Genomic DNA, 19521 nt, shown 5'->3' on the forward strand with positions numbered 1-19521 from the left:
CTTCACAATTCAAGTTGTTAAAAGAAGGGACCTGAGCAAATGACTGATTCAAACCCTGAATCAAGGACCTAAAACATTCTGTCATCTACTAATACTTATAAAACCATACACTAGATATATGTCATACTGTATGACCTAAATATGAATGACTTCAGATATTAGTCACCAACTGTCACTCATAACTAATTCATTGTGCACGGATCAATTTTATTCTATAAGTTTCCTAAGTGACCACCTGCTGAATACAATTAGCATCCATGATTCCTTGGCAAAATATGTTTCAGGATTGCTGAAACAACTGCATAGAGAAATCAGCTATAAGCACTAATAACTTTTATTTCATCCTTTATAACCAATATCACAGAGGAAGTTCTGCAGTTTGAGTGCAGATTGTTGTAAACCCTGAAAAGAAAGAAGCCTGGATACTGGTTTCTATAAACCTGCAGGCAGTGTCATATGCAAATGACCAAATACCAGACTAAATAACATTGTCCATACATTGTAATGCCAAAGTCATGTAGATTCCCATTATGATTAACCATTTTGTATTCCAAGGAAGTGGTCATGGACATGCATAATTTGAAGGTTTTGAAAGTTTTTTTTATCTGCAAATCCCAGCACAACACTGACATTGTCATAATGAGAGAATGAGGGCTCTTTTCATCTCTTCATTCACATTTCACCATAACAATTTTTGAGCACATAGATCGCCTAGGTAGTTAATGCATAATGCCTGGGGTGAAGGAAGTCTCTATCTTTTAATAAGTTACTAGCATTTTTACCGTAACACAAACTAATAATATTCATTGCAAAAATTCCTATTGACAAAACTGTGCCACTATCCGAGTTCTGGTCATCTCTTCACTGTGGTATGTTGACAATGTCATTACTTTTTCAAAGTTAACCCATTTGTGACATGTCAATTAAACCTTTGGATTTTTTCTTTAAATAAACTTATTCTCTTCATGGACAAATTTTTGTGTTTTTTTTTTCAATTGGTACAAATATGTTCCATATTTACTAGGCATGGTCAGTAAATATTACAACTGTCACAGATCAGTTTTTTAAATTTTTTTAAATAGTTAATATGTATTTTATTGCTTATGAGTAATATAACTATCTGTGGATGAATGTATGTAATACTTTAATAACAAATATGAATAAAGAATAGCATATATGAAAAGTGTGGCATTGTTTTCATTCTGAATTTCAACTTGGAAATCTGGTCCTTCTGCATAGACCTGTTATGAGAGACCATTTTCTGTTGGCAGAAGAGGTGATCTCTCTCAAAGCAGGCTTTACTGTACCATAACTCTCTCTACTTGTGTAGAAGAGAAGACCCATTAAATGGAGAGTTTGACCAACTGACAGAAATATGGACAATGGAACGCCAAGGCATGGCACCTAATTCTAGGAATTTGTCAGTTACTGTTGGAATGTATGAGCCTGCTTGTTAAGGGAAGTAATTATGGATGGGGAGGACTTAGGAGGATGTGCAGTGTGGTAAGGATTTATGTTAATTCCAGTAAGTGTGTCATGGGCAGTTAGCCATTTGTCTCTGTAAGACACCCTTTACTAATTATGTTTCTTTCTCATTTTGATAGAAAAAAGTGTATGAATTCCATTACATCAATGATTTTCTTTAAATAAAAATATGAAAATCATGTTGAATGTCATCACATCATTAAGTGAAGTTCACCATATTATAATGTCATCGAAGCATGACATAACAAACTATCAAGATAACAAACCCAAAATTACCAGACTGAGGCAAGAATTGCAAGCATGTAGGAGTTCTGTACTTGACAAGAGAAACATATCCAACAAACCGCTATGGTGGCCTGGTGGTTAGAGCATCCGCCTCAGATGCGGGAGGTCATGAATTCGATCCCTGGCCGAGTCATATCAAAGACTTACAAAAATGGTACTAACAGCTGCCTCGCTTGGCGCTCAGCATTAAGAGGTTAGTGTTAGGGCTGGTCGGCCTGGTGTCAGGATAATGTGACTGGGTGGAACATCATGCAACATGTCTGTGGCATTATGCTCCAGTGCTTCATGTCACTATAAACTGCCACACTGCAGACATTGTAGTAGTTTGACTGAAAAATTATTAAAGCTATGTTAAAAATCCAAGACAAACACACACACATATCCCATATGAACACATCTAATGACACTGAAAATGACAATTTTATTTTTAACCCACATAATGTCACAGCAATGGCAGCCCATTATAAAGCATCTACTATTATGATCTCAACTACATTATTTTTGACAGAAATGACAGAAAAATGATGCAATTATGTGTTAGCAAGGAAAACATAAATCCCACACCTGAAACCAGAATTTTTTGGCAGATCTTCCTGCCTGCAAATCTGAACCTTGAGTGGGATTCCCAATCCCACAGTACAAATAATTGATTATTTTAACCTTGGGTGGGATTTCCCAATCCCACATTACAAATAATTGATTCTTTTAACTTTGGGCGGGATTTCCCAATCCCACATTACAAATAATTGATTTTTTTAACTTTTCTTGGCAAGCTGAAGGGAATTAATTCACTACATGCTATGAGAGGAAACCAATCAAATGTCTAGGAAAGAAATTAGTTCAGCCTACATGGGGCTAAAAAATTAAAAAAAAGGTCAGACAGATTTTAAAGGTATTCAGAAATTAATAAGTACCTATATGTTCAATAATATCAATCTTCAGCTTAGCAATTGATTCTGGAAGGGATCTAAAGCAAAACATCTCTGGTTTTCTGGAGCCTTTTAGATGAATTGAAATGTGCATTTTGTCTTGATTGTAATATGTTAAGAAGAGAAGCTTTTCCCTTTGAGCACTACTTATTAGAGTCATGCGTTTGTTACCATCAGTGTCACTTGCTGACATATCCATATGATCTTGTATGAAATCTTTCAGGGCAGTCAGTGTTACAGCATGATCTCTGTCACACCGTAAATGATACATTACACAGGGCAGTCCTATATCCATTTCCTTGTTTTTTCCTTGTTTTCTTTTACATGCATCACAGTAAATAATATCATTTTTCCCCATGTTTTCATTGTCCAAACCCAGAAGTCCCTTACACAGAAGGTCTGTAAAAATGCTACCCTGACCATGATTTTGACCCGCACACAATGCACTAGATTTCTGATGTGTGTCACATGAAGATAATTGAAGAATATTGACCTTATGCCCTTCATGAACAAGGTTTGGGCTGTTTTCTTCAGGCACGGATTCTGTGTTACTACGAAATCCTTGAGGATGAACAAAATTTTGGGAGTCTGCATGACAACAATCCAAAATGACAAGTACTTGATCTACATGAAGCTTTTGATGTAGCATCTCATTTATCCATTTTGTTGAAGCTTTCAGAGTCTCTTCTGCATTCCCAAGGTACAATCCCTTTTCCTTAGAACAATGCCCAGTAAAGTAAAATATGAAGAGAGAATCTGGAAGTCTGTCATTTGGTTTATGTTGAGTTTGCTTACATTCTTCATCAATCATATGGCTGATTTCTGCAAATGCATTTTCTATGCATTTAATCATTTCTTCTTTCGTCCCTGGCTCATTTGGTTTCACAATTTTTAAATGCCCTGCACTGGAAGGAAAAGGAAACAATCTATATGGTTTATTTAACCAACTATATGACAAATATTGATAAAATGTATTCATTTTAATTCCTTGTTTTGGGACAGGAAAATAATTTTTTTTTCATGTCCCAGGATATATGGCAATTACAGCATCAGACCCGCCAACCCTAAGAAGACTGTCTCAGTAAGGCAGTTGATTTTTTTCCATTAGTTTGACCAGTTTTCATTAAGGTGTAACAAGATATCATGTACTGCTATTGTAAAGTTGGAAAACTTGTATTTAAAAAAATTCAGTGCTTGAAATAGATGCAAATTGACAGTGAACATTATTTTCAACAGAAAAGTTTGTAAATTGCACCCCAGTGCTGTATTGTCATGGGTGCTGTATTATGACAGCAAAGAAGATTTCCCAAATAATTTATAAGACGCGTCATCTATCAGTTGTGTACAAATGTTAAGCAGTAGCCAGGAAGGATGCAATTTTTTTAGAGTACAACAACCTAACACAATTTCAGCATTTTGGGGTAATTCTACATTGAAAAACAAGGAAAATAACTTTTTTGTAAAATACATGCAATTCCATTGATCATTTTATACAAAGCACTTGTGAAACTTACTATATCTGCATTATGAAATATACTCAGTGTATCATCTGATGTTTGATGATTAAAGGTTATATACTGATGGCAACATACATGTATTTACAATGTTACGCTTGGAATTTCATTCACATGGACCAAAATTGATAAAACATATATCCAATAAACATAATTGTTGCTCTTCCTGCTTTTATTCACAAGAATGTGAATATTCCTTTTCATTCTTCTATACTGATTATTAAACACTTCTTTAATAGGCTTATTTTCTCTTTCACCTTCAACATGTACTGCTTGCTGAATACCATTTTTAAAAAATTCTATCATCAACAATTTGATCATGCAGACATTTTGCAAGAAAAATATGTGCAGTTTAAAACATTTGAGGTACTACTTTAAAGTTAGTCTGGTTCCCTATCCAACTCCACTAAATCTAATATGAAACCTGGATCCAAATCAAACATGAACAAGCCAGTTAGTCATGGTTTTTGCTGCAACAACTATATTTCCATAGTCTTTGCTTTTATTGCACAAGTTTGTATTTTAAGGGTTATTTTCTAAAGACTTAAAGCAAAATCTTAAGGGTTGGCAGGTCTGCTGTATTATTTTGCACTTCATTTTGAAGGTACATGCCACCAACAGCAATGCTCAGTATAACATATTTCATCAAACAATATTTCAGTAAACAAGTGTTGTAGTACGAGGTCAATGATGTACACAAGGTGCAAAAAAGTCAAATTTGTTTCATTTTCAATGTTAGAAAACTTAAAATGAGATATATATTTTGTATGATTAAATAGTTTTTAATGTTGCAACAATTTGGTTTACATAACCCCAACGTGTTTGCACCTGGAGAATATGGAGAATTGCAATGTTGATTAAAATAGTTGTCCTGAAATCAATACATTGAACTAATTTCAAGTGTACTTAGCTTTTAATTCATCATCAGAGGTCTAAAACCATCATAACATTTTCTGAGCTACTTAATTACTAGCCATGTTATGAAGTTACCATTAGATGTGGTGTAAGGTTTAATGTATAAAGGTTTTATTGTCATGTTGCCAGTGTTTATTAGAAAATCAATGTTCGTGATCTTTAACCTTCAAAATTTAAAAAAACTTTGAACTGTGTTTAATTATAACCTTATTAGAAGCAGAGCCTTTGCTTACCTAAATTTTAAGATTCTGAATCCTAATACTTTATGAGGGACATTTTATGACTAAGGTCAATTTGCAACTAAAATTAATGATTTTATTAGTGCACTACAAATTTTGTTTTTCATGCAGGAGCAATAGAGATTATTGCCCAGCAGTTAATCTGCTAAAAATGTGACTAAAGTATTACAAGGTTCTGATTCAGAAAGACGTATACAGTTTTCTGAAATCGACTGAATGGTCTGAATACACAATGTATCTCACACAAACATACACAAAATACAACTTACTTGGCACCTAATACAAAAGGATGTTTTGATGTCAGGACTTGAACCACTTTTTCAGCATCTCTTACAAATGTCTGTGCAACCTTGGATGGATCTTCTCCATCTGAGAGCTCTTGCATGTTCTCAACATTGCTGCCTGCCACAAACACACCATACACATGGTCACCTGTACAACAAGCAAATTCAGTATACCATCCATCTCAAAGGGCATTAGAGGTAATGTGCAGAAAAGCTGTTAAAAATATAAGTGGCCATGACCTTAAACCAGTCTTTCCAGCAACCCTTCATGAAAAAGTTGGAATAAAGTGGGTTACTTTATAACACCAAAATAGGGAAAAACTGTGATATTCTATAATGGCAAATAGTACATGTCTGACTTTTTAGTAAATTACTCAAAATATAAAACCTTTTCTTGACTTACCTTCCTAAATCCTGAACAAAATCATGTTCTTACTCATATACTAGCTGTTTCTTCAGTCCAGGTTTCCTCAATGTTCTTAAATGCCCATCTTCTATTTGCCAAAAAAATAATGACCAGGAACATACTTTGAGGCAAAATAGAAGCCTCTCAACATATGATTAACAAAACAACAATTTCTATATATATATCAGTATAAAATTTGAAAAAAGAGAGACAGCAGAGCAATTTTGGAAGTAGAGAAAAACAGAGTCTGACAAAGAAATAGGAAAAGTAGGAAAGTCTAATGCTGCCAATCAGACTGCTTGAAGATGATACCTTGACTGCAATATATAAAATGCCATCAAAAGTGCAATCATAAATGTACTTAGGTTTATCTTTGTATGTCAAACAGCTTTTATGACATAATGCAGACACAAAAGAAACCTAAAAACATTTACCTGCAATTTGGACTTTGATGACAAATCCTTAAACATGCAATGCAACACATCTTCCAGTGACAAATATATATGAACTCTAAGCTTCTTTATTAGCTATTAAATTAAAAAAGCAGCAAGGCAAATGTGACTGAAACCTAACTGTTCCAAGTTAAGGGTTGATTCAGGTGAAATAGCTATCTTCAAATTTGTCATTTCACCCAGCCATGACCAGAAAGCAAAGGTCATTTACCTTGCCTCCATTTCACCTCATTTGCCCAATTTAGTTTTAAAACAATGCATTAAAAATGTAAGTAAAACATGAATGTTAGTGTCAATACTTTTAAAAAGGAAGGTGGAAAGAAAATTTGTACTCTGTAATCAATGTTGGTGCAAAGTTGATGATCATAAATTTCAGAATTTAATTTACATCTATGAAATTCCTGTTGAAAATTCACAAATAAGAATTGAAAAAAAATATAACTGATGAACTGAATTTATACTGACCAATCTAGAAGGAATTTATAACCAAGTTGACATATCCAGGTTAATTATTTAATAAAATGAACAATTTTATTCAATATTTCATCATAAAATTTATAAAACAAAAACATGTATAGAAACAGATCACACATTTGTATTGTAACATATTTTAAAGGTTGATGTTAATACAATACTGTGTTATGCTGCAAGTATAGTAAATAAAAAAAAATGAAAAGTTTAAATATTATTTATAAAGTTTTAATAGCATCTGAATACTTTTGTACTTACATGACATGAAAATATTCAATACTGAAATTCAAAGTGTTTGTTTTGAACATTATAAATTCTTAACTTTCTATGCCTACTAGTTCCTAATTTTATCTCTTAGCCATATTTGTGCTAGAGGGAGAAGTCATCTTGTCCAAATATTAGAGTCCAGACTGTACCATATAAATTCTAACTGGTTGTTGTTCTTGTTGTTGTTCTAGGGTTTAACGCCATTTTTCAGCACAAGATAGGCTATACATGGCGTCCAGTATAACTGGTGGAGGAAGAACCCTGGCAAATCCAGGGAAGAACCACCGACCCACGAGAAGCTACTGGCAGGCTTTCCCACATACCCACGTTAGCCGAGCATTGGACTTGAACCCACGCAGCCAGAGGTGAGATGGCAGTGATCCGGAGCGGTGAGCGCTTTAGACCACTCGGCCATTCGGGGCCCCATTCTAACTGGTAACCTTGACACTGAAGATAGCACTGCCAATGCAATATGCGACACATCTATTAGTGATAATATATAGCTATCCAAAGTTTCATTGTTTCATCTCAAATGTCTCGAAAATTAAACAGTACAAAGAAAGGTGTGAAAGAAAAATTCAACATTCACATGAAGACATTAACCTTAAAGATAAAATGCCCCAATGTAATATACACCACACTTGCTAATGAAGACATTAACCTTAAAGATAAAATGCCCCAACGTAATATACACCACACTTGCTAATGAAGACATTAACCTTAAAGATAAAATGCCCCAAGGTAATATACACCACACTTGCTAATGAAGACATTAAACTTAAAGATAGAATGCCCCAATGTAATATACACCACACTTGCTAATGAAGACATTAACCTTAAAGATAGAATGCCCCAGTGTAATATACACCACACTTGCTAATGAAGACATTAACCTTAAAGATAGAATGCCCCAATGTAATATACACCACACTTGCTAATGAAGACATTAACCTTAAAGATAAAATGTCCCAGTGTAATATACACCACACTTGCTAATGAAGACATTAACCTTAAAGATAAAATGCCCCAATGTAATATACACCACACTTGCTAATGAAGACATTAACCTTAAAGATAGAATGCCCCAATGTAATATACACCACACTTGCTAATGAAGACATTAACCTTAAAGATAAAATGCCCCAATGTAATATACACCGCACTTGCTAATGAAGACATACATTGTCAATTTGCATCACTTTTGACTTAATTTCACACTGCTGAAAAAGTTATAGAGCGGAGAAGAAAGTGTGATGGAAAACAAAATATTAAACCAAACAAAGTATATAACATTTCTGAAGCCTGGCTAAAGAGTATGTTGACTTGGCATGAGAGCAGAAGTAGTAACCTGTGACTGATGGGATCTGGAGCCAGTACCTCTATGGAGACAGTAGTCTTATTTGGGTTTATGTTTGGCAAGCAGATGACCTCTTGGCACTTACAATACTAAAACAAGTCAAAAGACACAATGAAAATCTTGTTCAGTTTGCAATGGCTGGATATGCAGGATATGTATTCCATATTATGATCAGGTAATGTATTTGAAGAATAATTTCTCATATGGTTGTTGAGGAAGCCTTCACATTATTAAGGCAGCCATTCCAGAAAAGTTTGATAAAGCATGTCACAGAAGCACCTGCACTCCAAGTTTCATCAAAATTGGCTCAGCAGTTCTGGATAAGAAGCAAATGATAAGTTTCAATATGGCTGCAATGGCAGCTATACGTCTGCTTAGAAAACCATTGAAGGCCCAATTCTGATATCAAATGTCCCAAGAAACATTCCTATTAAGTTGGCTCAGCCATTCTAGAGATGAGGAAAAAAGATTTCTATGTGGTTGCTAATGAAGCCTCACAGATTCTAGGGGAACAGCCACTGACAAATTTATGAAAGAGGATGACCTAAGAAATAGTCTACTATGTTTGCTCAACAATGGCTAAGCTTGCCTAGAGAAGTTAGAAACAGCCCTTCCATATGAATGCTATGGAGACCACAATGATTCTAAAGAAGCCACCCCTAGAATAATTCTGTTAAACCATGTCCCCTGAAACATTTATATCAAGTCTGATCAAAGCTGCCTGTTGTTCCAGAGAAGTTGAAGCTACCTTTTCCATCTGGTAGGAAGCCACAAAGTTATTATGGGAGCCCCTCCCCCCCCCCGACCTAATTTTGATGCAGTATGTCCTAAGAGAGGTTTCTACCAGATTTGATCAGAATAGGTTCAGCTGTTCTGGAGCAGAATTTAAAAATAGGTTTCTATATTGTTGCTCAGGAAGACAGTGAGAAGAATGTTTATCAGAGAAAGTCCCAAGAAAGAGTCTAACCAAGCTTCACTGAAAATTGGCCAAGTGGTTTTTAAGACTAAAATGAAAATAATCACATGATTAAGAACCATAATGTGTACTAAAATACAAATTATACTGAAAATTTCAGAAAGTTCTGAGACTCAGCTTACCAAATGGAGGCCTTGTCTTTCCATGCTGTGGACAGATAAGTGGATTGATATGGTAATTCATCAGGCAGTGACGACAGAAATACTGACATGGGTTCCAGCTCTTATTCTTGACACAATTTGTTCCTTTCAGAGACAACTTTGCTAAAACACACACACACACACACATATATATATACATGATAACAACTACTATAATTCCATTTATCAAAAAACTAAACATGGTTTTGCTTCTTTTATGCAAACTGACAAAGATGGAGCAAACTATAAAGAAGTTAGGAAAATAACAGAAAATTAAAATAGCTAATTTTATCTCCCTAAATGTTATCACAATCTGAACTATAAAATCTACATCACTCCTAGAAAGACCTGGCTTTTTATGCCAAATACTTAAACAAGTGATGGGCAGCAACAGATGATCTGATACAAATGACAATGCTGTGCTTTTAGAGGCCACTGGAATTAGCTAAATTTATAATAACGACAATGACAAAATACAGTTTTGTCTCAGGATATGATGCGAGTATAGAGAATGACAGCTTACTAGATCAAGAACAAAGAATACACAAAATAATGGAATAATCACATTGATAATTACCCAAGACAAAAAGGGTTAGCTTCAAAATTACAAAAATAAAAAAATAAAATATATTACTTTTTTACATTTACAATTGCTTGACTAAATTTAAAGAAAGTATATACGATAGACTTCTTTTATTTTTTAAAATATGCAGGCACGAAATGATCCATTCTTATCTGTAAAAAAGCTTAAACTGAAGAAAAACAAGAAAAATAGTTCAACAATAAATATCAACTGAAATGAATGGTATGAAATTATTTTGCAGTAGATTCAAGTAATTTAATGGAAATGTTCATTTTTGAAGTGATGTAATAATCAAGTATTACATTAATAGTAAATACTGAAATAATAGGCAGGGCAGCCTCCTGAAACAGAGAATGGGCATCATAGATGCAACCTATTCTTGGGAAGCTGGAGAAAACACTGGATGTATTTAAATGCAATCATTCATAACAAGATTCAAATATTTTTAAGATCACTTCAGAAACAGATGCTGATGCAGAAGATATGTCTCAGTCTGAGAATGAAATTGAGGACATATGTCTCAGTCTGAGAATGAAATTGAGGAGATATGTCTCAATCTGAGAATGAAATTGAGAAGATATGTCTCAGTCTGAGAATGAAATTGAGGACATATGTCTCAGTCTGAGAATGAAATTGAGAAGATATATCTCAGTCTGAGAATGAAAGTGAGGAGATATGCCTCAATCTGAGAATGAAATTGAGGAGATAGGTCTCAATCTGAAAATGAAATAGTATGCAAAAAAAAGACATCATCTCAATATTAAAATAACTTATTATATCCTTTCATCTCATCAACCAGTTAAACTGCTTTTCCAAATTGTGATACAGCCTCATACTGGTGTACAATTCATGTAAAAGGTCTGGTTAACAAAAAGACCAAAGGATATGTATAAACTTGGTGACTTTGATCCAAAAGTCTACGATATAAAGAAGGACGAAAAACTTTAAACTGTTGACTTGTGATCTTGAACTAAAATATACTGGACTCCAAATGTGTAATGGAACATTCTCAAAAGACAATCTACTGTTATGCCAAGTTATAATATTCCTGAATTTACTGAGCAAACTGGGAAAATAATTACTGAAAGCCAAAACCACTAACATGTGATCTTTACCATGAAGACAGTCCCCAAAATCCGACTCGCCTTCTAGTGATAATACATAAGTATACCAGGATTCATCCATTTACGTCAAAAAGCTCTAAATTTATTGAATAGAAAGGAAGGTAAGATGGAAAACTTACAATTCTGATGAACAACTTTGACCTTGAAGACAGGAGGCCAAATGTAGTATGTGACACATCTTTAAGTAATGCTTTACAAGCATGACAAGTATCATCAATTAAGGTCAAATTATGCAGAAACAGAATTGGTAACAGATGGATGAATGGATAGATAACATCATAACATAATATCGTTTGCCCTATGTGTATAATAGGAACAAATTAACATACAAGCCCTTGATGAAGCATGCAATAAAGATAACAGATTGATCTAGAATACAAACTTATAAGCTAGGACCTGCAAAATGGTATAAACATAAATAGCTATGTCTTACACACCATTCACAAATATGATTAGCATGCCAATGCAAAACCAAGCTAATATCAGCAGTTGATTCTGCTAGAATGTCTGAAATTCATAATTTCAATTTATTTTTTATTTGGTACATGATGCGATTAGACCTTTAATTAATGCTTTTAATAGAGAAATATTTTTCGTTTTCTAGGCTAGAAAAGTTACAAAAGCCAAGCAGCAAAATATGGTTCCTATATAAAGTATCCCATCTGCAGCATAGACTGATCATACTGATTCATTAAAGTAACAACTTCACCAAATATAAACTAAAATACATAGAAACCTTAAATTATGTTTGATTGAAAGCAAATGAGCTGTTCAAGAACAAAATGATTAGCACAATATTCCCTGATTCTTCTCAAGTAAATACTGTATCTGTACTTCTGCATTTGGTTCACAAAAAGACAGCAAAAAATTACTGCTCTTTTCTAATTTTTGCACTTTTCGTCCCATTCTACCTAAACTTTCCTTTCTGGTTCAGATTTTTCAATACACTTTGCCTTTCTTTTCTATCTTCTGACTTTTCTGCTGCAAATCCTTTTGCATTTCATCTTGAAGAATTATGCATTCATTTGACATATGTGGCTGCTTTGCTTATTTTAGTAGATTCTTCTCCATTTCAATCTGTACCTACTATTTCTTTTATTATGGTCTATTTATCTTCACTTGGTCGGACACCAGCAACATCTTAAAGTCCCTTGTGAAAGGGATATTCTCATTTAACATTCAGTGCATTATAAAATTTCACTGCACCCATAAAATCCATTAATGGTTCTTTCAGCCATCTCTAGAGATACTTCCACAAATTTCTTTTGTAGGGGAGGTTACACATCCTACCTCCAGAGGCAGGGCAACTATGGCAATAGGGAAGTTTGGGAGCAGGAGGAGAAAACAATGTTTTGTAAAAGTTGAACTGAGGGCTGGTAAACATGCATTTAATAGCTTCATTTCCCTTATTTGACAATATTATCATATACTACCTGCATATCTAATTCAGTTTGCTCAGCTGGTAAAAATTCATTTTTGTTTCTTATCACTTTACATCTTCAAAGCCTCTGCACACTGAATTCATTTACTGGACTCCATTGTATCTGTATAATGCCATCAGTTTATTTACTGTGTTAGGAGTTAGCATTTTCCTTGAAGTAGTGTAAATTCTGTTTCAAAAATTGAAATCCCTATCATGCTGACAGTTGTTTGTAAAGGGAGAACCACCAAAAATTTGGCCAGTCCGAACAGATTAGGGAACTACTCTTAAGGATATCCAAACATAATTTTCCAGAATTCAGTCTGAGAATGTTTCTGTCCAAATTTCACATTATTTTGCAAGCATGAAGAGGTGCTGGATACATCTGTATTACACTTTCTGTGCTATCTTTGTTTAGCATCAGAACAGCAAACCATTCCTTTTTCCTAGATTTGTTCTTAGCTATCTTTCTGTGTCCACACTTTCCTAAACAATTTAGTTAAATTTTATTTGGACATGACTCTATGCTAGTATGCTCTAGAAACCCTATAAGAAACCCTATAATTCATTTACCTAAACATCTCTCTTACCCTGTCACTTAAAAATGTAGCTGTTTCCAAAACCAATTTTTGCCGAACCACATGTACATATCTTTGCTCTTTTAACTACATCTGCATTCTAATACTTTCTGACCTATCTAAAGGCATTATTCACATATACATGTATATGTTTTGATAACTTTAATTATTGACCTATGGCTTTAAATCACAATGAAGGATAAAAATAAAAATAAATTTATTTGTAAAATAAATATAAAGCTATGTCTTTATAATCTCCAATATTTTTTACCTTTATTTTTTTATTCAAGTTGGAATATTATGTTTGGGGCAAGCTCAAAACTCTCTATGGGCAAGTTCAATTTTCCAGTCAGCTTACTCTGGACAAGCTGGTTTTTATAAAATCTGTAAAGCCCTTATTTCTTAAGGATGACTAAACTTTGAAGGCTGGGAGATTTAACCAAGCATATCTAGAGTAAGATTCATCATGAAAATGGGTGAAAAGTGACAAGATATTGGGTGTCTTGGCTGCAAGCACTTTTACCACCAAGAACTGTTTAAGCTGATGTTTAACAAACTCTTTAAAATATTCTGCTAAAGAAATCACCCTGTCATCTTATTTTGCTGATAGACTGTGTACATGCACTATGGGTAATCTACTATGCTCTGACTGTGCAGCCTTCAAAGTAGAAAGCAAGGAAACCATAGTTGTATACATTATTGAAGAATTAATGCAAGGATCAATTCCATTACTGCATCATTGCTCCAGTAGATCTTACTTCATGCCTTTCAGTGAGCTGCGGCATTTCTTTAATCTATTTGTCTGAAATGTGTTTATAATTTCTGTATGTAAAGAATCAGGAACTAATTTTAGTAATGGTTGTTGAAAAGTTAAGTTTTTGAAAAGACTGAAATTCCAACAATAGAACATTGAATCTATTTTCTTTCAGTTACAAATGAGATAAGCTCTCAAAGGATCCTTTTCACTAAAATTTTACTTTTCATTATGAACCAACAATGGCCTTTTAAACCCAAATACACACAATTTATATTCACTATACATGTGATTCTACTGGTGGTAGGACAAAAATAATGATTTAAAGACCATCTAACCCACATACAAATTTAAACATAAAACCTATCACATTTGGAAATAAAAGATTTATGTTTTTATTAAAAAAATGGAATTCATACATGTTCAATTCCCACAATAAAGAAACCAGTGAGAACCAGTCCATTGTGAACAGGAAATAATATACTGGTGCAGTTATGTGTGGTTGAGTAATTGGCTTAAGAAGGCTAACATGTGCACAACAAGCTGTTAATTGATTACCTTTCTATTGTAATGTGAAGATTTTAAGGCCCACTGCAGAATGTTTTATGCAGTGCTCTTAGTAATAAATGGATTCAAGTTGATCCAAGATGACTTTTGAGTCTTTGGATAAAAAATGACCAACCTTTGGCAGAGGTGAAATAAAAAAGAGGGACTGACTAAAAACAATTTTGACAGAAACACTGGAGTTATTGCTTCAGTTTTGTATCATCTAATTCATTGTTCAAGATAGTTTTAGAGAAATACTGAAGGACAGATCATATAATGTTTTGTTCAATTCATGCCAAACATTCTGAAACATGTGCCTCCTCCCAATGCTAAGAAAACACTGACTAAGAAATGAGACTCAGGAATGCATCTGAAGTCAAACTCATAAACTTTTGGGTGAACTTAGCTTGAAGGAGTATTAGAAAGCATTCAGAAACCCAGAAACAGGAAAACTAAGTTTCAACTTCTTTGCAGGCTCAGTATAGTTGTATTGTCGTTACCACATTCTAATGATGATACAGAAAGCACATTGTCCATTCATTACAAAATACAAAGTGATTCAAGGGGAAGTCTGTACCAGAAACTGGGGACCTGCTAAGTGTGAAACTTAATAATCACAATGAATATCATCAGTGGTAACCAGTTAGTGATCCTTTGAAAGGAACTAATAAATGGTTGTGGATTTTATTTTAAAAAAGCTTTACATTGAAAAATGAGATATACAACTCTTGGTTTTTAATTTAATTAACAATACACTAATATTAATTCTTCATTATTATTACATTTTCCATTAGAATCTTATTATGTTCAAAGCTTGCTCCTTTATCATACAAAAAAGAATGCATATTATGTTGAAAAATCCACTAATTTTCTTTTAAATCTTAAAATCTATGAAAAATATCTACTGGTTTCGAAGCAGATCTACTCATCGGATTTTTTAAATATTTTTGGCTTGATGTCCTGGTTCTGACACATAATTTATATGGTTCACCCATTTCTATACTGGTTCCCATTTTTTCATTTAACTGGTACCACAAGTCCTATATTCATTTACATCATGTGGTGCTTTCAATCCCAAATGAGGCTCAGTATTAATGTGTACACAATCCAACCAACCAAATTCTCAATGAATAAAGAAGTGACCCAACACTCACCTAAAATTTCAGAATTATAGGGTTTTTAGCTTTTTTAACAACCTTTTACTTTCTTTCTTGATATTTATATAAGTAAAAATAATATTTCCAATAAAATATGATTGCTCAAAAATTAAAGCACTTTCAAAGTCCTCTCAGTATTTTCAGGTATTTTTTTGAGCCAACCTAAATTCAAACACTTTTCAAGATTGTGTGAACCCAGTGGAAGGCAAAGCGTTATGAAAAATTAAAACTAATCTGTGACTGTAACCTTCAGTATAGTATGCCAAATGTGGTATGCAATGCACCTATAAATTGTTGTGATTTTTTTCTGATGGACTTGCATCACATCACATTATTGGTTACATCAAGTCAAGGAAATGGAAGGTAAGTAAAAAACATTTAAAGAACACAATGAGGCAGACAGCCCAACCTGGTTTGGAAGGGTATTCAAGCTGTAAACCTTGGATAATGAACACAAGCCTTTTAATAAATTGTACAAGAATGCGAAGTTTCACCTCATAATCTGAAAAAAAATTAAGGTCATAAGGCGGAAATGAAAGTGTAAAGGATGGATGAAGAAAAAGACAGATGGAAACAAGAACTTTGCACCCCCTCTTTTCACAAAATAGTGGGGAGCAAAAGTGTGTTGAGGAAAATCAAATTTCATAATCGACAGGCATATGTGTTATATAATTGGATAGATGCAATTTAATGATGGGTGCAATTGGCAATAAACTGGAACGAACTTCATGGTCTACATTGCAAGAATTATAAATTTTCACCTTGTGGGTTTACATAGCATGACACACATCTTTCTTGACTTGCTGGCTCCTGATAGCGATGATATGAATCCAGTCGCATATCCTGTGATAATGATAAAAATTACAATGTTACAAAAGGTCACAATGAGCATGCTGATAAAACAGTATACAAATAGGAAACAAAACACCAAAATGGGCATAAGAACACTAATTAAGACCCATCTACCTAATAGCTAAATGCAAAAGCAGTGGGGTAAGAAGTCCAGTCCAGTAGATTGTTTTCTGTAGAAAATGCTTTGAAAAATGCTGACTGCACATGCAATGAAAACAACTGTTGCAAGGTCTATTTTTTATTGATCCATATTAAATTGCATAGTTGGGTTGGATTAGTGTACTGTTATGTATATCTACATTTTTTGGAACTCCTGGAACATGATTTATTTAACTTGTGCTCAAATTATTCCCTAATTGCTGAGTCCCTGGCCAATTTATTAAGTAAGAAGACCAAGTTTTATTGCTCTGACAAATGTCAGGAGGCATTCCATAAATTAAAGGCCATATAGTACCAGTTCTTTTGACTCCAGATTTCAATCAACCATCTGAAGTATCTTTTAATGCAAGTGATGCAAAGGGTCAGTGGTGTATTAATTCAGGAAGATAAAGATAGTGTGGATCATCCATTGTGCTATTTCTCAAATAAATTAAATAAGCACCAGAGAAATTATTTCACTATTGAGAAGGCTCTAATTTTGTGGTGTAATTTTATCTGTGTATGTGATTAATATAGAAAAGAAAGCTTTATTACATAAATCTTTCTTTTCCTTATGAGGGGAGGTGTTGTCTATTTATTTTTTTGCAACTCCTGGTACATGATTTTATTTAATGTTTTTAATTTTTATTCATGGTCATACACTTTATTGAATATCTTTTGTTATAAATTATGTATGTGACCTAGCTCTGTTAAGAGCACAATTAAACTGCATAGGATCTATAAATAGATGTTTAAGTAAGTTTTGACAATTATTAATAATAATCTTAATTAAAAGTCTTAAAATGGTACTTATGACATAGTTTCTTAGTGACTGATGGGATTTCTACATTTCCAGAATAATTCTGAATCTTCTCATTGGTTGTGCAAGGCCATGAGAACATTCTTAATTTGATGCAAAATCAACAGTGCATACTGTCATGTGGGGTCTACTGCAAAGTAAAGTTGCAATATACTGTGTATATAATGAGAACATCAAGCAATCAGATTCATTCTGATTTTTTTTGTCCATTTACACTTTTTGTGTTCCTTTTGTGAGTTTGGAAAGTGCTCATTATTTGGACTACAACAGTATTCTGGAACTGTTATAAATTATTCAAAGGAATTCTGGACAACACCATCCTGACAATGTCATGAATCTTGGAGGACTAGTACATTTCTGGCACTGAAATTTATAGGGAACTTTTAATTCATTTAGGACTTTCACAGACCTATATAAGGACTAGTTTTTGGATTCACTTCATAATACTGTAATTTCCTTTCATATTTTTCATTTATAATTTTGAAAATTAAACTGTTTTTAATGTTTTATAAAACTTGTTGGTTTTACTTCTTTTCTGTTACTTAAGTTTGTGACCACAGAGTTGTACCAGTACCAATAAAATGGTATCTACTTATATTACATTCCGATAGGATAATCATTTGTAACTATATCAGTTTAAAAAGAAATTTTAAAATTCCAACAAAGTCTTGACTATATCTTCAAAACTTAGGCTAAACAAATAGAATAAATCAATAAAACAAATTTTTGTGGTATGATTCAGTCAACCATAAGACAGGAAGTAAAAAAAATGACTGTAGAGCTACTTGTCTTAGTTTCACATCTGTTTGCACAACTAATGATGTTGCTAGTATATTGCCATATCCTCTATTTGACAACGTGAGTCTCAATATGACCTCTCAAGATAGAATTCTTGGTGTATTCTTAGATAACAATCTAACTTGGTCTATTCACATTAAACACATTTCAAAAAATGTTAATTCTTATCTTTGGCTACTGAGGAAAATCAAAACATACATTCCTCTTCAGTATAGGGTCATCTTTTATAAAAGTTATATTCAGCCATATCTAGACTACTGTAATGTAATTTTGGGTAATAACTCTAATTCAAACATAACAACACTTTTAAGACTCTAAAAGAGAGTTTGCCATTTAGTTTTAGATCAATGTATAAACAATTTTCAGGATGCAATGAATAATATAAAGGTTTTAACAATACATGAAAGAATATTTCTTAGAAAGGCCAAATTGATGTATAAAGTATCCAGAAAAGACATTCCTGTCTATCTAAGCAATGTCTTTCACCAAAGAGATGCTGATGGTACTCAAAATTTTAGGTACATAAGAAGAAAAAATTACATTATACCAAGGCCAAAGAAGGAATTATTTAAAAAAGGTTTTCAATATACTGGTCCACTGGTATGGAACAACATTCCCAGTGAGATAAGGCAGGCTCCTAGCATTTCATCTTTTCATAATCAATGTCTTAAATGGATGAAATCTTTAGAAAAATGAACAGTTCTAGTACAAAAAATACTGCCTGCTTTTCTGTAATTTTGCATCATTTTCATAGCTGAAATTTTCAATGCCGAATGATATTTTATGTTTTATATATGTCTATGTTTTCACTGATGCCTGTGCATGTGTTTCAGGCTTGATACTTTGAATTTTAAAATTACTTAATTATTTAGTGTCAAGCCAGACTCTTCACATCATGTTGTATATACTGTATATATTGTACATAACAGATAGAAGGCCTCAAGGTAGATTAGTTCTGTAACTAATTGAGTTACCTTCTTTAAATGAAGTCTTTATTATTATTATTATTTATTATTATTAATATTATTCAT

The sequence above is a fragment of the Sinohyriopsis cumingii genome, chromosome 16 (assembly GCF_028554795.1).
Source record: "Sinohyriopsis cumingii isolate HCF-2022 chromosome 16, ASM2855479v2, whole genome shotgun sequence".
In the NCBI taxonomy this organism is placed as follows: domain Eukaryota; kingdom Metazoa; phylum Mollusca; class Bivalvia; order Unionida; family Unionidae; genus Sinohyriopsis; species Sinohyriopsis cumingii.